Source organism: Aythya marila, assembly GCF_965140915.1.
Source record: "Aythya marila genome assembly, chromosome: Z".
Classification (NCBI taxonomy): domain Eukaryota; kingdom Metazoa; phylum Chordata; class Aves; order Anseriformes; family Anatidae; genus Aythya; species Aythya marila.
Genome location: NC_139080.1, coordinates 9502145 through 9522944, shown reverse-complemented (window position 1 = coordinate 9522944; position 20800 = coordinate 9502145). Strand labels below are relative to the sequence as shown.

Sequence of the window (20800 nt, the reverse complement as noted above, 5' to 3'; positions counted from 1 at the left end):
CAGTGCCTCGGGGCACTCCCTGCAGCATCCCGGGCAGGATGGGCGCAGACGTGCCCTGGGTACCCGGTGGAAGCAGATTATTTCCCAGCCTCCACAAAGACCTGGCGCTCTCCGGCTGGGGATGAAGGTTTGGGCCAGCTCCCTTATCCCCCAAAGACTCCTAGATCTCCACTCTACAGCTGCATTAATTATTTCATCTCAGTCTGGCTTCCTCATTAAGCTAACCTAGACGTCCCGCGTCTGAGTGACAGCGAGCTAGTCTGCCAGGACCCAAGCCAGCAGCACTGGAAGCCATAGGTTTGATGTGATTTATGGGGACTAATATTACACATATCTCAAACACGCAAGCTTCAGAGGACCTGAGGCTGCCGAGCAGAGTGGGAGGACGGCAGAAAGCCCACGCAGAGCCGGCAGCGTGGAATTCAGACCAAGCCTGGATGTCGGCATCTCACCGGTGCTCGTCGGGGAGGGCCGAGCCTCACTGCTGGCCCATTTCCCTGGAAGATGCCCGTGAGCCACGGGAAGCCCCAGTGCTGCCCTATTCCACCTCTGGCAGCAGACCGCAGCGTGACAGCAAACATCTGTGTCTGAGCAGGGGCTGGCAGCGTGGCTGAGCCGCTGGACAGCCCCTTCGCCCCTCTCCACCGATGTGGCTGCGAGCTCAGCTAATTTCGGTATCAGGTTCCCCTTGGGATGTCTGGCATCTGTGGGCTATAACAACACTGCTTCAGGGCATTAGGCAGATCCTCTTTTTCCGACACCGCCAAATCCAAGGCTTTTGTGCGAATCCGCTGCATTTTGCCTGCTCTGCAAACAAGTGTGTATAAATGCAAGGCTTCAGCCCCCTGGAAGCCTCCAGGGAAAATTCAAAGCAATGAAGAAATATGAGTTGCTTTTCTATGAACCCATCAAAAAAGGAAAAAAAAACACCCTGAAAAAACCCACATTACTTTTCAGCCCAGTTTTGCCAGCAGTACAGGTCTTTTTCCCACAGTCTAAGGAATCAACACATTTTCAAATCACTCCTGCTTATGGTATTGAATATCAGAACATGATTGCCTTTCATTCAGCAGCTGTTTTGGGACACCGGGGGAAAAGGCAGGCAGTCCAAACTTTGCAAAACACAAGGAAAGGGCTTGATGCATTTAAAAACTAGTTGCAAGCAGTGGAGAGGGAATGGAGAGGTCTGCAAGGGGTGCGTGTGGTGAGGACGGTTTGGGGATGAGCAGGGTAGAGAGGAGCAGAGTTGGGAGCAAGTCCTGGAGGTGAGGAGCTGGGAAGAAGAGGGCTGCGACGGAGGGGTTGGATGAGAACCTCCCGTGGGTTCCTTCATGTGCCTCACACTGAAAAACAACCCAACATGGCCAGCAGCAAGTCAGATGAGAAAGGGATGGAGCAGCATAGCTGCTTTCCACAGAAAAATGAGCCTTTCTGGAAAAAAACAGCCCGGCACAGATGCCAGTGCCCTGGATGCTCTCCTGGGGCTGAGCAATGATGGGAAGGAAGCTCTCCTGTGTGCCTGCACAGGGCAGATGTTCCTAAATCCCTGCCTTGGTGCTGGCTGATCCCAGAGAGTCCCCCTTGGGCATGGGACACCCCAGTGGCACCCCAACCTGTGTCATGGTCCCACAGGGTTACCTGAGAGGTGCACACAGGATGAGGCAGTGCTGCCTCCAATCTCTCTCTCACCCAGCTGGTCCAACCCCCCCGAAATACAGGGGGTGCCAGCATCCTTCCACAGCCCCACCTTCCTACCACAGCACCGCTCGACTCCTTCAGCTCAGGCTCCTTAGAAGAATGCAGGGGTGCAGGCTCATTTTCCCATGAGAAACAGCATTATTGCCTGATTTACCCACCTCCAGCCTAATGTGTGGATGCCCAGCATCTCTGTGCTGCTGCTGGGGAGTGGGCAGCTCTGAAAATAAAACCAGCAGCTCTCTCCCCTTCCTCTCTGCCCAGCCTTGCCCTGGGGATAATTACACCACAGCAGTGCCAATGAACAGGGCACTTGCTGCTCTCTCTTCCCACTCTTCAAGGCAGTTATTTAACCTCGCTGAAGCAATGCTATTATCCCATTTCACAGACGGGGAGCTGCAGAAAAGAAATTCAACCCAGGCTCAAGGTGAAGGAGGGAACCTGCAGGGGAGGAAGGCACTGAACCCTCCCTTGGCTGGCAGCATCCTCTGCGTCCTCTGCACATCCCCGTACCCTCTGCACATCCTCTATCCATCCTGGTGCAGTCCCAGCAGAGGTGGGGGTTTGGCGCATTAAAACGATACCAAATGGAAGGAACAGCAACAGGCTATGGAGGATTGGCTAAAATAAGTTTGTTCTAAAGCACTGGAAGGAGAAAAGCTCTATTTTCCTACAGGCTTGTGCCATGTAATCCCTCCATGCTGTCAGCAATAGCTCTGACCTCCTGCTCATGCCACCTGGAGGTGAGGCAACCCAAATCCCAGGGCTTGCCAAAACGGGGGCACTAACTGGGGTCTGCCTGGTGTCCTTCTCTTGGAGATGCCTCCCTGGCTGTCAAAGCTGGCTATGTTCAGCTGCCAGGATCGTGAGCCTTTGTGGGGAAGGCTGACAGCCCAGCAGACCATAGGAAGGGGACAAAAAGGGAGGGGAGATGGGGAGAGCCAAGCCCAGCAGGTATCAGCACCGCATGGGGATTTGCAGCCATCAGCCTTGGCTGAATGTCCCCGGTGATGTCCCTGGGAGAGCCCTGCTGCCACCTGGGGAGAGGAACCAGAGCTGGGCACCTCGTCCCCATCCCAGCCAAGCTCTGATCTCCACCTGGCCCTGCAGAGTGGCAACAGAGCTGCCGTGCCACCAGGTAAGCAAAGAGGCAGGACGGCAGGGCTGCTCACAGAGACAAAGTGCCTCTCTCCTTCCTCCCAGATTGCAAGCAGATGTGTGCTTAAATTACCTGCTGCTGACTGCGACGCTTAGCAAAGAGCCATGGTCTAGGAGCAGAGCGAGGAAAAATGTGTGAAACGAATGAGGGGAGGATTAGCAGGAATTCAGGCGGCTCTGGAAGGGCAAAGTGTCGCTGTTGCAGAAAAATGTCACTTCCTTTGCAAAACCTGGCTGCCCTCGGAGGGAATAAACCTCGAGCCGAGCCTGTTGGACCCAGAGGGAAGCAGATCCCCTTTGGGAGATGAAATCCTGCCCCTGGTGAGAGTGGAGAGATTGGGAAGAGCACAACGCCACGGGGCACTACAGGAGCAGCCCTGGTTGCATTGCACAGGGTTTCTTCCTATTCCAAAGAAACCCTCCAAGCCTCAGCACCCATCTGCATGCGTGGCTGTGCACCCCAGCCCCAGGAGGCTTTGAACAGCCCCCAGAATGTGCTCCTGCAAGCATTCACCCATCCTCACACACCTTCTCCAACACCTCCTGGGCAGCTGCAAGCTTGCCCCATGCCTGGAAGAGCAGCCAAGTGGGGGGGGATGTCTTCCACCTCCCTGCAGCATCCCATGCAGCAAAGCAACATTTTGCAGGCTGAGCCAAGCAAATCTTGCTCTCGGCAAGACCTTGGGGGTCCCACGTGGCGTCCCGCTTCCCGGCACAGCTCGGCGGCTGGAGCAAAGAGCGGAGTCAGAGCCCGGCCTGCAGAGCACTGCGCCGGGTTCACGCACGGGAAACAGAGGATCGGAAATCTCCGAAGCGCACAGCTGGAATCCACACCCCTGACCATGTTTTTGTGAGATATCACGTACATTTTTTTAGAGCTATCTGGAGAGGGATCTGCTTTAGAGCTGCCTGGTCATGCTGACCGGGACCTTCAAGTGTTCCCTGTCCCCCCAGCCCGTGCTCATCTGTTGCCTTTGCCCTTAGACCATGAAATTATTTAAGGACAGGATTACACGTCCTGCCCCATGTCCGTTCAGCATCAGGGACATAGGGAGGGGGATAGAAAAGGATGTGCCACCCAGAAAACTCCCTGTGGGATACCATGCACCAACGCCCTGACACGGTGGTCCTCAGAAACCCTAGGGTTTCTCTCCCCATCCTATTTAGAGCCTCAGAAGATCACCGCAAGGGGAAAGCCCGTGAGCAGCCGTAAGATGCTGATGTGGTACCAAGAAGAATGGGAACCCCAGCAGTGCTCAGCTCCCTCCAGTACCACAAATCTGTTGTCTTCTCCTTTCAGAGCTCCTGCAACAGCAACTGTACATTTGTCAGCTGCTTAACTACAGGGTCTTTCTTTGCCCTGTTCCACACACTAGGCTCCTGAGCTAAAAACCTACCTTAAAGCCCAATTTGAAATTAAAGACCCAGCCTGTCATAGCATTACGTGTTGGCCAATGTTTTGCAGGCAGACCTTCCCCTCTTTGCGTTTCACAGATATTTGCAAGAGGGGTTTGGCCGCATCCATACCCACAGAACAGATGTTTTGGGAGCTTCCCTGGTAAAAAATGGTGCCAAAACCTAGCAGATCCCATGCCCAAAAACACACACATCAGTGACCACCCCCCCTTTCAGCAGCACTGGGGGGTGGTCGCTGATCTCAGCTCCCCCTCTTCACACCCCCTGGCCCTGCTCTGCCAGGCTCTGCGAGTATTTTGGGGAGAGCCCAGGAGCCCTCGCTGCCCAGCCTCCCTCCCACAACGAGATGGGAAACCCATTAAACGCTGCAAGCAACGAAGCCTCCGCTGCTGCTCCCCGGGGGCGCTTTCACAGTCAACTTGAGGAAATTGTTCCTGATATCCAGCCTAAATTTCCCTTTGTTGATTTTCAGTTCAGCAGCGGAAAGGTGGGAGCTTTAATGAGACAAGCGGGGCCGCTGCAGGGGAAGGAGCCGTCAGTTTGAGCGAGGCAATGCACAGAGCTGTGGTTTAAGTGGAGCAGCTATTGCGAAAATCCCAGAATCCTGCAAACTTGGGATGGAAAAGGTCTATTAGCTTTCCCAATGGACTAACGCGAGATTGTTCCCCCATTTTCTAATGCCTCTCCCAGTCCAGCTATTTGATTGGGACCAGAGCTCTGCAAAAATGTGACGGGCTGGCTCTTTTTAAAAAATAAAAAAATAAAAAAATGAATTGCTGCATGTGGAATAAAATTCTGGGCTTTATGGACAGATTTTGCAGCTTCATCCAAGGGCAATTTTTTTTGCTGGTTGTGAAGCCAATAACAGCCTTCACTCTTTTTTCCCCTTTACCTGGGGAAAAGGCTTTTCATCAGTGGTGTGCCTGGAATAATGAAGCTGGCAGGCTGCGCTGCACCAATGCAACTGGACTTCTTTGCCCAGCACAGAAACTGGGCTCCCTGCAGAAGAGCTCGACCGCGCGGAGCAAACCTACCACCGGCAGATGTTTGCCTTAATCGCATGCAGTTTTCTTAAATGTCAGGTGCCTGCATGGCAGCAGAAGGGCACTTTTTCCACTCTTGCTTTTACGGCTTGTAAAGGCAAAACGGCCGCACGCTCCCTGGAAATGTCAGCTCCGTTTTCCTGAGGACCTGCCATCTGTCGGCACGCTGCCTGCACCCGGAGAGGAGAGAAGAGAAGAGGAGAGGAGAGGACAGGACAGGACAGGACAGGGCAGGAGGAGGATGCACTTGGATGCTGAGGGTTTTGCTTCTGTGTCCCCAGCATCCCAGCAATACACTTGAGGGATAAAGCCTCAGCACAGCCCCAAGAACAAAATGCAGGCGGTGGCATGCAACAGTTTTGCCCCTGCCTTTCGTTTCCTGACACTGGAGCACTGATCTGAGGCAGGACCGAGCTTTTCACCCAAAGATGTATGGGAACTTTAAGACCATGTCTGTGCTGGGGTTTGTACAGCAGAAACAGCAAGGAAGGGGCCAGGGCAGAGGTGCAGCACCGCTCCCTGCCCTGCCTCTCTGCAGCTCCCCAGGTCTCTGCTGACCTTGAGGGAAAAGCTCGCTGCAGCTCCAATAATGACAGGCTGCAAAAGCTTAAATAAGAGCAAGCCGTACCACAGCATAAAACCCCCAAACCCTAACCCCCCTGACGTTGGTGCAGCAGGAAAAAGAGCAGAGCAGAGGGGAATGAAATAGAGACTTTCTCCATCTCCTTCCTAAACGCCCCGCGTTGCACGGTACATTGCAACTTTGGGATGTGGCAGGATACCAGCGGCAGTTTATGCGGTGCAAAACCACCTCCTCCGTGGCAGCTGAGATTTCAAGCGTAAGCTCCAACCTTGGTAATATTTTTTACATATTGAGTCACCACCAGCTCTGAAAATAACAGGGGAAAAGGGCTGGGATTTCAAAGACTTTAATGCCTGGCTGGATCCGCTGGGAGCCGGGACAGCCCAGCTGCCAGCCCACTGCCACTCTTCCTCGCAGCGAGTTTGAAAGGATGCAAGGCGATGTGAAGCTCTGGCATGGCAGCCCAAGAAAAAGAAGGATGAAGCTTTAAAAACCTGCCCTGATTTCCTCTCAGTGCTGGAGTGCCCAGGGCACAGTGGATGCAGCCCTCCTTTGGTAGGTTTTACTGTGCAGCCCCGAGGCAAGAGGACTTTTAACAATCCAGCCCTTTTTTTCCCCCTTATGGAAAAAAAAAAAAATCAGGTCAGGTTTTTGCCTGCAAACACCAACATCCCCAAAACTGCTGAGGGAAGAGGGGACCCAGCAGAGCCTTTTCCACTGGTGAGAGCAAAGAGGGGAGGACAGGTGGACGGGGAAGAGAAGGATTGCTCCTCACACACAACCCTGCTCCCTTCAGATCACCCTTCAGCCTGAAGGTCTACCTCCCCAAGATGCATTCCCAGATAAATTATTCAATTCCCTGCTCTTCCCTTTCTCACATCAAGGGAGTAACTGTCTCTGATAGCCCTGATTCGCTAAATAAAACACTCCTTTGAAGGCTCCCTGCAATAACATTTGCACAGAAAATTGACATTCTTCCTCCTTCCTCTCAGCCCGCCGCTGTTTGTTTGTGAGTTAATAACTTCGACGCTCGGCTGAGCTATTGATCCCTCCTCAGCACAATCGTTCTTTTGGGTGCGAAATACACAAAAATAAAATAATGAGCTGGCAACAGCAAAATGAACTCGGCACTTCCGCAGGGCCCCGGGGCGCTGGCCTTGCAGGGGACGTGGCTCTTCCCAGCCCCAGCTGGACAAGGCTGGATTTACTTCTCCATCCCTCTCCTGCCCTCCTCACCCTCAGGAAAGCCACATTTTCGCTTGCAGGTGGAAAGCTAGCTTTTATAACCCCAAATTAGTATTTAGCATTAAGTATTTGCCACCCAGCCAGGGCTTTGTGGCACGATGATGCTCTTTCCCCTCTCCCCCAGTAAAGCCCAGTGACATTTCCGATTTGACAGCTTTCTGCCGCAAAGTGTCACTTTGAACAAAATCAAACCGCTCTGCGGGACGGAGGTGATCCGGAGGAAATCCCAGAGGAAGCTATCCGAGCAGTTTGCTCCCACTTTGCTCTTTCAGCTGTGTGATATCGTCCTGGAACAAAGCCCCCAGGCTTCACCCGAGCCATCTTGATAGCGGTCGGTGGGGAGCAGCTCCCCCTGTGATACCCACCGTAATGAAAGCTGATGAAAGGAAACGTTTAACAGCCCTGCACTGCCCTCCTCGTCCTCCTAAACGGCTCCCTGGCTGCCAGGGCATTGCAACACCTCTCCCCGGGGATCCTCGCCCATGCACCGACTTTGTGTTTTCGCTTTGCAATCTGCTCACATGCCTTCAGCTAATTGTTCTTCAGACTGCTCTTTTCAGGGGCGATTTTCATGGCAAACAATCAATTTTCCCAAGTTGCATTTTCCTTCAAATCCTTTGATGTCTGGGAAAATAACAGGCAACCTCAACACACGGCTGAGTATCAGGCGAGGGCTGGGAAGCACTAAGCGGAAATGCATTTAGTTGTCTGGGTCAAAAACCATTTCCTTTGTTAAATGATTATTATTGTTCCAAGAGGATTTCAGTGGGAATTGAGGGTGCTTAGATAGATGGATTCACAGGTTTGCTGAGCTTCTATAAGGGTCTCTATATCCTCCACCATAATTCTACATCATAACTTCCAACACCAATAACTCTTCTATGACTCCCAACAGATATTCCTGTGCCTTCCAAAGCAATAACTTCTCAATGAACTCCAGACCTGCCAAATCGACTGTTTTTCCCCCGCGGACGCCTGCTTTTTGGCCCTTCTCACAGCCCCCCTGGGAATCCTGACCCATTTACCTCTCCTTCTGGTTCCAAGCTGAGCGCAGGGGGAGATGAGATCAGAAAGCGATCTGCATCGTATGTCAAGAAATAGCTCTGGCACTAAAAGGTTGCAGTCAGCTCCCATTTTCCTGACTGCTCTCAGCAGCCCGGGATGCAGCCCGCGCTCCCGACCTGCTCGCACAGGCGGCTCCCCCAGAACCCTGCCATCCCCGAAGCTCCTCGGGTCGCTCCTTTCTTCCCAGCCCTACCTGAACACGGGTCTGAGCCCTTCTCAGGCCTCCCCTGGAGAAATTACTTGGGTTACTCGCTGGGGCTAGAGAACAAACACTTAAATAAGAAGTAAATTGCAATGCATTTCTCAGGTCACCAAGCCTCCAGGTTCAGCGTAAGAGCACAGAGCCGCTACCTTTCTGGGCACTTGATCTTAACGATGTGTTAATTAAGCTAAGGTTAGAATCACTCGTTACCTTATTATTTTTGTTTCTATCACAGTAATGCTCAGAGGCCTCAATCAGGAACAGCTTTTTTTTTTTTTTTTTTTTCCCTTTTTTTTTTTCCTCTCCTTTAAAGTCACAAATTATTTCAAGATCTGGTAAAAATAAATGCACAAAAGCAGGCTCTGCTCTTTTCCAGGGGATTTTGCTCTGCGAGGGAAGAAAGGTCTCTACAGTGCGTTTGAATCAAAAATGAACATATGCAAGAGGGGAAGAATGATACGCTTCAGAAGTTCCCCTTTTTTTGTTGAAAGGATTTCTCTTAAACAAAGAAAAACCCCACAAGCCTAATCGCATTGCACTAGGTGCTGCACAGAGCCCATTCGTGTTGCAGAGTGAATATTGAGCAAGCTCCAAAGCTGCCCAAAGGAGGACAGAGGAAGGATAAGCGATTTGGCTCCGATTTCGGGCTCTCCGGTTGCTATCCCACTTGTCGACCTACAAAACTCCTCCAAAAGCTGGGGACAAGCACTGCCGGCTACTTTTGGGTCATCCCCATCCCCTGTGCCCTCTCCAGCCTGGGTGGGTGCAGAGCAGGGTCCCATCCTTGGGGGATGCTGCTGCCCTCCGGGGAGTATCATTCCCACCTCTCTTCCTTTCCAGACGGGGGAAAAACAACCCATAAAACCCCCTCAGCATTTCTGCAGGAGGGTGAAACCCTTCTAGCAGGGCGGACACCTCTGAGCATCGCGTCCAGACACGCATCTTGAGATGCTGAGGCCAAGGCGAGGAGCCCCGCTGGGAGCACAGGGCTTGCATTGCACCTCCCAGCTGCACCCTGGTGCCCCGCCAATGACCTGGGTTTTTAAAGATGCCATCACGCCCACGCTATCCAATTACTAGGAAACAATTAAGCTGACAGTGGACCTCACGATCACCATGGAAAAAGGGGAAAGGGAACCACCTGCTCAGCGCAGAGCCCGATTTCTGGGGATGATTTGTAGCCAAAAGGCACAGTTTTTGTCAAACAGGAGCCACGATTTGTTTTTCCTGTTGTTTTTTTTTTTTTCAACTAAAATCATCCTGTGCAGTTTCTGGCTCCCTTCTAAAACTGTTCGAAAATTTCATACTGAAACAAAAGTTCTAGAAGGCACTAACACTTCCCTGCCCTGCGCTGAAACTGTCAGTTCCCTTCACCTCCAGTGCTGCTATCCTCATTGGAAAAAGTTGGTTCTTTCCCAAAACTTAACCCTTAACTTTGGAAAACCTCTACGAAAAAAAAATAAAAAAATAAGCCATTTGTGGGAGATAATCCATAGGAAAAAAGCTTCAGAAAGACTCAGCAGTGGTTAAATGTCTATTGCTGCTGTACCGAGGGCAGAAAGGGCTCAGAAAAATGGGGTGAAAGGGGACTTTTCTGCAGAGCACGGTGTCCCCCATCTGAGCCTGTCCCACCTGCGCTCATTTTGCAGAGGTCTGGCGGCACGAGGCGACGCAGGCACACACGCAGTGATTTATTCGGGGGCTCTGGCGTGGAGGCTTTGAGCAGGAAAGCACTGCACAACTGCACTAATTGTCTGCTGAACATCTGTCTCTCCCCTACTACCGCGGGGCCGGATGAGTCCTCCTGCATAGCCGAGGATTAGCACGGGAAAAAGATTTTGTTGACTGCGTGATTTTGGATGGGAGGAGGGAGAAAAAAAAATCCTGCAGATTCCCCTGGAGTGAAGAGTTTTAGGGGAAACCACTCAGGGGCAGGAGGGGAATTTGCAGTTGAAGCCAGGGAACTTGTTGGAACCAGCAGCGGGCACTTACCATGGACTGCAGGCACAGGCAGATTGAGCACCTTGCTCCAAACCACAGCGAGCAGCAGCATCAATCCCCTGCTCCTCAAGTGACACAAGGACGTCTATTACCACCCGCAGGGTCCTGTCCTCCTCCCACCCAAGCCCCTCTCTCATTTCACCACAGCCATAAATGAAACTTGGGAAGATTAACAGAGCAAAACTGCGGGGAGGACTGGGGTGCAGCTGTGCTCTCCCCAGCCTCTCAGTCCACGTTTGGTGATAGGCACTGGGACTTGGAGCAGTGTCAGCAGGCACAGAACTTGTGCAGGTCTCCCTGCCTCTGGACTGCAGGTTTAAGGAGAGCTGAAGTGGCAAAGCCAACTCCATCGGTGGTTTTCCAGGGACTCCATTTACTCAGAAGGAAGGGGATTCCCTGATGGCACTGGAATTTACAGCTTTTATGGATAAACTGCTCAAAATAAACTTCAGGGAGGAGGAAAACAAGATGGAGCTTTACACTGACAACCCACACAGGTGGCAAGGGCAAATGATCTAATACCAACCACACTGTGGGCATGTAAGAAAGGAGAAAGAAAGTCCAGCCTCGCCTGGTCTGCTTCTCCTTGCCCAAAAGGCTAGGAAAGGCCAAAAAATCATAGGGCTACCAAGTGCAGAGTGGTCCCTAGGGGAGGGTCTGCAGCCTCTTGGAGGACACTGGCATCTCCCAAAGCTCCCTCCATGGCCAGGGACGGAGGCAGCAAGGGAAGGGACCAGGACAGACTCCTGAAATACTTCACCCCCACATAAACTGGAGAGCCTTCTTTCAGGACAGCCCGTGGAAGGGACCTTGAACTTGAGGCAAATGAACTGGGTGGTGAGGTTGTGTCCCTCGTCTTCGCTCTGCATCCCACTAACCTCATCTCATGGGCGAGAGGAAGAGTCCGTCCATCGTTGCATGACAGCTGCCAACTGTGCTAACAAGGTTTGTGGAAACCCGAGTGCAAAAAAAGCCTGACAGAAGCCGAAAAAACAAACCAGCAAAGAGCAACAAATTCCCTGCTGTTTAATTAGTGCAAATGTCTTGTGAGCTGGGAATCTTTCTTTTTTTTTTTTTTCTTTTTCCCCCTCCAAGAACATCAGGGGCCAGAAACTCACACTGTAACGCAAACAAAACGTCCCTTAAAATCAACTGGTGCTTTTGGCCAAGAGAAAACTGTTGGGATTTCCAAATATGGCCCCTGGGAACATCAGCCCAAGCATTCTTGGGAAGCATCTCGGAGCCTGAACTGTCTCCCAAGAATAAAAACGTTCAGTCCAGCACGACAAAAGAGCCATCACATGACAATAACTATCACACAGGCGCACAAATTAAGCAATCAATCAAAAGTGCAATACCCCAGAAAACAATAGCGAGCGGTGCACATCATACCGGCGACGGGTGAGCAGACCTGACCCGCGATTGCCTCCCTTCACGCATGGGCTATTGTGTTCCCTTCTCCACAGACATCACAGCAAGTGGGGGTTTCTTTAGTTTTGGCCTTTTTATCAAAGCGTGGGGAGCAGAAACCTTTCTTGGAGAGAATACAGGTATCCGTACTCCAGCGAGAAAGCATTTGGTCTGGGCTCGGCCATGATATAAATCAATGGTTATTCTGCGGGGATGTGACAGAGCAAAAATTAGACGTAAAATTTGCCAGACGGCGAGAAACGAACTCAAAATCATTGCCGTCTCTCTCAAGTCGGGGAAGGAATTCCTGCCTTAAAGGTTCAGGATCGCGTGCGTGTGCGTAGCTTAGCATAATGATGTCCCCTGGGCAAAAGGAGAAAGAAGAATATTTAAAGCCTCCCGCCACTTCTCCTCTTCCATCTATCTAATTGCACCCTGCTGCAAACAGACACCACCTCTGCCCCTCTGCACACTGAATTAGGGGCTTTGGGGACCGGCCACGGTGCCCTGATGGCACTGCCACCCCCACCCTGCAGCACCCGGGGGCCCCGATGCGTTCACGAGCAGCTCGGGCGTACGGCTGCGTGCTTGCAAGTGTATTTTAAAAATCAGACCCTGCTGGCAGGCAGCTCGCAGACAGCGAGCGGGGCCAAATCCCATGAATAAATTGCTTGGAGCGAGTGGTTTGACGCACCATTATTCATAACTAATGCAGTCCTAGTAAACAGAAAATGGAGGCCAAATCTGCCTGTATAGACGCCACTGACCTCATCTGTTTTCATCCTATTTGGTGAGTAAAATCAGAGCAGAGGAGAGCTACCGCCATCCTCTAAAAGGGGAAATGGATGAAAAGCACCTCCTGGTTTCCCTACAGCTAGGGGACGAGGTGGGAGTCTGGGCAGCGAGGATGTGAGCCAAAGTCATGGTTAGGGCAGAAACTTGGTCTCGCCACTACACGGACAACCAAAACCAAACCACCACCTCTCCAACCTCTTTCCTAGCATTACAAAAATCACCACTTGCATGACCCATGGATAAAACAGAACCAGTGGAGGAGATGTGACATCTACACCCTCCAAAGAAGGATGCTCTCCTCCCTTTTCCCAGGAAGCACCTCCAAGCCATCACAGCGGTCAGGGTGCTGAGCTCCCACCCAGCCAAATGCCCGTGTCCCCCAGTTCTCCTCAGCTCTGTGGAGGTGTTTCCCCCAGCTGTGCACACCAGGCAGCCAGAAGGAGTCGGGCCATCAGAAGATGAGGCATGGGCAGTGGCAGGGGAAGTCCTCATGGGCAAGCACAGACCCACCAGCCACAACAACTATGAGACACCTGCAGCAGCTCAAGCAGAATGAGATCAAGCTGACAAAGCACATGCTTTGGACACCTAATAGGGCCCCGAAAGCCTCCTCCTGCTCCAAAAGCAGGTTGCTCGCTTTTTGGAGAGCAGGCAAGCTGCAGTGCACTTCACTGCCTTTCCACAGCCCAGCTTGAGATAGACAGTGGAGTTAAAAGTAAAACAGAAAAAAAATAAATAAATAACAACAAGGAAGGGAAGAGGGAGCAAGCAGCCACTCTTCCACCAGCACAGCGATTGTGGGCTGCCCGGTACAAACATCAGCCAGCTGGTTAAAGCAAACACAACTCATGTGGTTTCACACAGCAATGACCAGCAGAGTCACTGCCAGGGCATATTCATGAGCAGAAAACCCAAGTGCAGAAGGGAAGAGAGAGCTCCAAGAAGCACGGCTTTGCTGATGCTGATGCAGCCTCCAGAGCAGAAACTGCTTGCATGAAGCTGAAGGCTACAAACTAGGACATGGTTGTGCTGTTTCTGCTGTTTCTTCTGCTCTTTAAAATTATATTTATTTCAATTTGGGCAATACATAGTAAAATGGTGAACTTGGTTGTGATCACTCTTCCTTTGCTTCCTTTCCCAAATAACACAAAGTTTAAAGACATTTCAGCTGCCAGCTGCTTCCACTGTGAAGATCCCAGCTCAGCTCCTCCAGAATTCACCTTCGGGGAGAACTGAGCCATTGACCTGCAGGCTGCAACATTCATCTTCAGTGCAAAGGGAAATACTTCTGTAAATGACAACAAAAATTTATTGCTCTGTTTAGAAGTTACAGCCCATTAAAAAATTGCCCTGATCTGAATCATTGACTTCTCAAAATAAATACTATTCTTTCATCAATAAGCTCAAAAAATAAGCTAACCACAAAACCCTTTGGAAAAAAAGAAACATAAAAATGATATCTTTACACATTAATAACATCTATTGATGTAACTGTAAGCATATGTCCACATACATAATTTCACCATATCGCTCATCAATAATACTCTACACTTTTCGTATTAAACTCTGCTATTCCCATGAAACCAAAATCCTAAGTATTTTACTAAAAAGTCCCTTGCCATTTAAATGCACAATAGCTGCATTTGAAAGTATTAGCACTAGAACCATATTTAGTCACGCAGACCAATATTAATCATTCATAATGTGAACGGGGCAGAGTTGTAGGAATGTCAGAAAATAAAAGTGTTTGTATCTGTAATAAAAGCAACAGCATTTTCTCTACTGCCTTTCACTGCGCTCTTAATTATGTCTGAGAACCTGAATTTCATAGATGGCCAAAATGACATTTCTGAAGAAAAGGTATTTCACTCTGGAGCAGCAGATGGGATTATAAAATGCTGGCATGGGCCAGTTTCTTGCAGAGTGACCCAATATTGCCTCTGCAAAGAAGCGGCGTGCGTCCCCAGCCTGTTGGAAAGGTCTGAATGCTTTCTGCACGGAGGCAGCCTGCTGGAGAAGCACCTCGGTGTTTTGGATGAGGATTAACGTACTCTAATCTGTTTATTAATGCTTTGAAGAGGGCTGAGCAATGAGGAGGAAAAACTGGCAGATGACAATATTATTTAGGCTAATCAAGAACATGATGGATGGCAGAGACCTTCAAAGCCAGCAGCAGCACGAGGCAGTGAGGAAGCCCGGCGTGTTGATAAATGCACGGCACCGCTCGCTGCAAGGAGTGTTTTGAACTAATCACACACATTGCTGCAGTCTAAATTAGCTGAAACCGGCCAGCAAAGTGATGTCAACCTTCGCTCTGCAGCCACTGCTCAAACAGCAAACAAAATGTTAGGTTATATATGAAGGCAGAGGATTATAAAATACGTGTTGGTGTAAATCAGCGGTGTGGCCTGACCTGGAATGCTCCAATCAATTCTGGATATCCTGCATAAAAAAGACAGAGGAAAAGGGTTTCTGCTCAGAGACAGGCAATAAAAGCAATGAGATGTAGAGAAAGAGCAGAGTGCGAGACGGAGAAGTCGGAGACTGTAATGAAAAGGAGGCGGGTAAACAGGAAGAGGAAGGAGGGGTAGGGAGCAATGAGAGACGGCCGGTGAACGTTTCTCCTTACCCTCAAATATCAGGAGGGTAGAGGAGTCCACAAAACTGAAAAGGAAAGGCACTTGGGGTGGATTTATTTACACACGTGGGCTGTGCTGCCTCGAGCATCGCGCAGACCCAAGGCAAGAGCACAACCAAAACGCTCTGAAGGTATCTCAGGTGACCTGATGGCGCACAGTGGTACCAACACATCCTGGGGAACAGAGCAGGAAAAGCAAGGGAAATGTCACCACCGTGGCCAGCACGAGGTCTTGCAGACTAAAGCCACATCCAGCCAGGAGAAAACAACCTGCTCCCCGCAGGAGACCGGTCCCAGCTGGGCACAGCCAAGGGTCAACCCATGCCCTGCAGCAGGCAGGCTCCCTGCTACACCTCTGAGCTGTATCTAGGTGGTTATTGACTTGGGTTCTCTCTCTTCCCATGCCTCCCTCAACCCTGGGTGGGGAGCGTGGCTTCCAGTGCATCTTTAAGGGCAGCCACAGCTTGGGGTGGGGAAACTGAGGCAGGACACCCTGCCGAGTGCAGGGCCATTGGGATGCTCCTCCACACCATGCTCCCCACATCCTCCCTCTGCAGCCTAAAGCCCTTGCACGTCTCTCCATCTCTCCCCTTCCCGTTTTTCCGAGGCCCGGTGATTTCCCAGCTGATGAACACATTACCACCTCATTCGGCAACGCCTTGGAGGCGCTCACGTTTCAGGCCCCGGCGAGAAAAAGATGAAGTATGAAAATCCCTTTCCTTTCCAATCCAGTCCTCCCCAGCACTGGCCAAGGAGCTGATGCAAAGCGCCTCGGAAAACACACAGAAAACACCGGATGCGAGAGGTCGTGCCGAAGTCGCACCATATGCAGGTGTCAGGGAAAAAGGTCTCCTGTCTCCCACGCCAGGCTGCTATCTCCATCCCACAAAGCCTGCCCGACAGGGGCCAGGACCAGGCAGGGAAGCAGTGCAGGATGCGACCTGGCCCCCAGCCTTGCCTGTTTTAAACCAAAAGTCACTTTTATCCCAGGCACGACTGGGGAAAGTGTGGTCCCCTCTGCCTGCCCTTGGAGATACAGGCACAGGGGCAAGGCAACAGCCCAAAAGCATCTCCTGGTGGCATGTCTGTCTGCAAACAGCTGTGTTTTTATCAGAAATGCTGCAGTTAAAACTCATGATGCACCAACAGCTTTCCCTGCTTCCACTGCCAGTGGCTCTGGATGCCCCATTTTGGGGCATTATTTAGGAAAGCACGAGACGAGCACCCACAGCCATTGGAGAGGACCAATGCTCCTTAGAAAGGGTCGCTCACTCCTTTGCCATTTCTCTGGTCCAGGATGAGCAGGCTCTGCCTTGCCCACAAATGACCAGATCTTCCAAAGACACTTGGTCAACCCAGTCTCACAGCCACACAACACTGGAATATAATCATGCAGGCACGGCTGGCGCAAAAGAAAACAGGACAGAGGTTTGTTTAGCAGCGGTGGCCCAGTCCCTGCCCATTTGACATTTGCTCCAAACCAGTGAACTGCACGGCGTTTGAACTTTTGTTTAGACAGATAGGCCTGTGTATTTAGAAATCCTTGAAACTCATCCATCTGCAAAGACAGCAACTCCCGATAATGCAAAAGCTCCAGCCGGGATGCTGAGCTCAGCAGATCTCTCTACAAATGATTCCTATTAAAGTAAAAAATTACAATGCAAGCGTCTATTAGACAATCCAAGTCTGACATAAAAAAGGAATTAAAAAAACATAATATATTCATGACAGCCATCTTTATAGACCACTGAGGAGCCCAGACAAGGCAACAGGACGTGCATTCTTCATCGCCTGCCTGGTTCCCCAACCCACCCAGAGCAATGCACTCTGCATCCTGCCTGGCACAGCCATCCTGACGGGGTCTGCCCTGCTCCTCACCACCTCTGGCGATGAGACCTCCACCTCCTCACCCAGCATCACCCCTCCTGTGAGGAACGGTGCTCCTGGAGTGCAGCTTGAACCTTCTTCACAGTGTGACACCCAGGGTTCATTGCCCCAGGGACACGAGGGAGGATTTTTCAGGGACCTCTTTGCATCTCTGAAAGCTTATGGCACCTTTTTATTTATTTCCTTTCCAGCCTCAATGCTCCTAAACCACTGCCTTAGGGATGTGGGATGTGCACAGGTCCTGAGCTGATTGGTCCAGCATTATCAGAGCACCAAGAAATTCATCCCGAGCAATGGGTTTAACTACTGGTCCTGGTCCCACCAGCATGAGCAATGAGATATGGCTATCGGGGCCAAAGGAAAAGCCACACCATCCCAACCAGGAGCCTGAAGATGGGCGGAGGGGAGAAAGCTGAAGGAGAGCCCTCCCTGAGATTTCTCCGGAGGGTGGGAATGCCAGGGGGAGCCTGTCATCATCGTGTCCTCTTCCCTCCTGGCACTTGGGCAGCAGAAACACGCTCAGCTCCCAGCCCCCAAAAGCCTAAACCAGCAGATTATCACGTTAACGCTTCAAATGTTTAATTTCCTGCTACGATTACATCGGGTTTGCAGCAGGAGAGGCGGGAGGGGGAACAATCTAAACCCCGAGCAGCTCCAGGAGCGCCGTCCTCCCCATGGGCTTCTGCCCCGCTCCCCGACCTGGGGGCTGGATGTGGCCAGGGAAGCCCCCTGACTGCCGACCTCTTGGGCCAGCAGCACGGTTGCCCTCCATCCCGCTGCTAAAATGAAAGGTCCCTTTGTTCGGCAGCTCCGGAGATCTCCACAGCGCTGCGGAAACATTTACCGCGATGCTAGAAAAACAAGGCAGCTGGTGTTTGCAGAGCAAAACGGTACCCGGTTGCAGAGAGGGGCCTGGGGGGAGCACGAGGAAGAGAAAGGAGAGAGAGGAGATGGGGTAGGAGGAGGATAAAAATAGTGGAAGCAGGGAGGAGAGTGGGTGAGAGTGCGGGGGAGTGATGGAGAGAGAGAAGGAGAGGTGAAAAGCGCAGGGGGGAACTGGGAGAGGTGGGGAGGGAAGGCGAGAGCACAGGAACGGTGGAAAGGCAGTGGGACAGAAAGTGAGGGCGTGGAAACGCAAAGCGGGAGGGAGAGCAGGAAAAAACTGCTCGGGAAGCTTCAAGTTGCGTGGCATGGAGCTGCCTCTGCCCCATCCATCAGTAGATGTGGCTGGCTGAACCTGGCAAGCTCATCCCGTGTGCAGGAGGTGGACGAACAAGGGAGCCCTGCAAGTGCGAGGTGGTTGCACAGCTCGGACCCATCCCTCCCCTTGCCCAAAGCCATACAAAAAAAGCACGGCGCTGGCTCCGTGGCATCCTGCTCATCCTGGGGAGGGGACAGGGCAGGGAGTGCCAGCTGCCCATGGGGCCAGGATGCTTTCTGTTCGGTGCCTTCCCCAGCAGCCACCCACAAGTGCCATTATTTATAGCTTGCTGCCTGCCTGCCCCCTCCACGCACCAAGCTCCGCTCGCCCTCGTGTGCAGGGAAGGAGAGGGAAAGGACCAAGCTTCAGGTCAGGGCCAGGAATAGCTGCCAGCGGCCAGAAATAGCTGGTGCCATGCTCGGCCCCGGTTCTTCGAGAGCCGCTGGATGGGAGCACAGTGTTTCCAAGATTTCAGCCCCAGCAAGGACGGGATTGATTTCTCCTTCGACTCATGTTCCGCCCCCGCTGCCCCCCTCAAGGCTTCTCTCCAGCTCCAAAAAAGCTGCCGGGTGGAAGGAGCAGGTGGGAAGGGCAGGAAAGCAATCCAGCGGCGGGGAGGGGACGACTGACCTCCGGAAAATGTGCTGGAAAAGCAAGCGAGGCAGGTCGCGAGGAGGGACGGGTTTCAGCACCTGCTGCCGCAGCCCCCGCCGCTGACCTGGGAAGGGGCGGCGCAGGGGAGCAGATTCCAGAGGATTTTGGCAGCGCACGGTGATCAGCACGCACTCGATGACTCCTTCGGGTGCCTGCGAGGAGCTCAGCACATGAGATCAACGTGGCCGGCGTGCAAGGCACGGATACCGTCACGTGCGCCCGGCCATGCCCCCGGGGAGGCTGCGAGCCTCCTCCGCGCCCCGGTGCGAGGTGCACCAGCCCGCGTGTCCGCTCACACGTACAGACAACTGGCGCATCCAGCTCCCACCTGCAGGGCTTCGCTGGCTGCCTGCAAACCTCCCCGTGCCCACCTTGGTCCTCGGCCCCGAGGCAGGAGGCCCTCACTCTGGGTTGGCCATAAGGTTTGAAGAACGCTCCTCCATCCTCCGTGCGCCTTTTCCTCCAGAGAAGGCTCTAAGAACCCTCTATCCAAACTGAAACCAGCGAACAGCCTGATGGGAGGAATACCCTACTGCCCTCCCCTGCTGTATTTGCTTATCTCAGGGCTGTCCTCCCTGGTCGCTTGCTGTTTTTGGGTGCCGAGGAGAGCTGTGTAACCGCACCAGCGAGGAGCAGTGCAGGGAGGCTGCTGGCCCCCAGGAAGCCTCCAAGCCCAGGATGTGCAGGTCGGGGCTGCGGTGGTGGGAGGTCGTGCTCGCACAGATGGGGAGTGGGGAAGGGCCAGAAAAGACAGAGAGAATAAACAGAAAAATAAAGGATGCCTGAAGCAAAGAGTGGAGTAGGAAACACGTGGCGCTGGTTCAGACCTTTCCACCGTATGCAAAAATACATACGCACGCAGGTATTTCTGGGGGTGCTGGCACAGGGCTGGTAGACGTGCTTTCTGCAGGTGTTCCCCATCACCTCCAGCTGTCCCATCCTCCTAAGGTGGCTTCATTGCACACAGTGTGCAGGGTGGCCCTGAAATTTGCTCACTACTGGTGCCCCAAAGAGCTGGGCACTGCTTTGAGCACGCAGCAATCTGCGGCATGCACTCAGGGTGGGGGCAATGTGTGTCCATCTGTCCATGCAACACCAAAGCTGGGCCCAGAGCCCATCTGCTCCCTCCCCGACCACATCCAGGGACTGCAGGAGCTCCTTGAATCTCCTGCTTGCAACACACCCCTAAGCTCAGCACGTGGCTGATTGAGGACCTGTAGAGCAAAGGCTGAGCAGCATCAGCGCGAGGAGAGCCACGTCCCCGCGGGGCTGGGATGAGAGCAGGGAAGCGCCCAGGTTTGTGCTAGCAGCCATCTGGGGCAGAGCCAGCCTCTCCTTCACCCCAGTGTGCAAACCTCAGCCTCTAGTTTCAGGGTGTTTTTTGTTTAGTAAGCTACACTCCAGCCTCGGAGGGCGAGTCCCTAAATAAGCCGAGTATTTTTGGCCGCTCTCCCTCCAGCCTAGGGCTGCCCTTTGGGAAGTGCACACCCCACAGCCCTCCCTGCCCTGGTAACTGAATAGGCTGCCGCTCCTCCGGGCCAGGAAAAGGATTACAGGACACACTTTAGGGCTTGAATTCACAACCTTCAGCCCTCTAGAGTGGCAGCAGCACCGTGGGGCCACGAGCTCTGCGAGCTCTGCCCTTTGCAGCACGGGCACCCCATGCTCAAGCTTCGGCTCTGATCCGGGGCAGAACCCAGCACCCCTCCGGGCCTCGGGCAGCTCACAATTAACTGCTTTGGAGGTGGCAAGGAGACAAATGACTATAATTTACAAATAGACTTTATCTCAAAACGAGCGCCTTACC

At 52.5% G+C, this 20800-nt stretch overlaps 1 protein-coding gene across 10 annotated transcripts in view; it reads right to left on the bottom strand.

Annotated features, from left to right (window-relative positions):
• The window catches only part of CNTFR (ciliary neurotrophic factor receptor), a gene marked incomplete at its 3' end in the record, with an annotated part of 175304 nt that overhangs the window by 86842 nt on the left and 67662 nt on the right, over positions 1–20800 (bottom strand). The window contains exons 1-2 of one of the 10 annotated variants that reach the window (XM_082784084.1): positions 19365–19420; positions 18970–19145 (exon numbers count right to left, since the gene is read on the bottom strand). The exons of 7 other annotated variants lie outside the window; for them this stretch is intronic. 2 more of the 10 variants (XM_082784083.1, XM_082784085.1) reach the window with 2 other exon arrangements.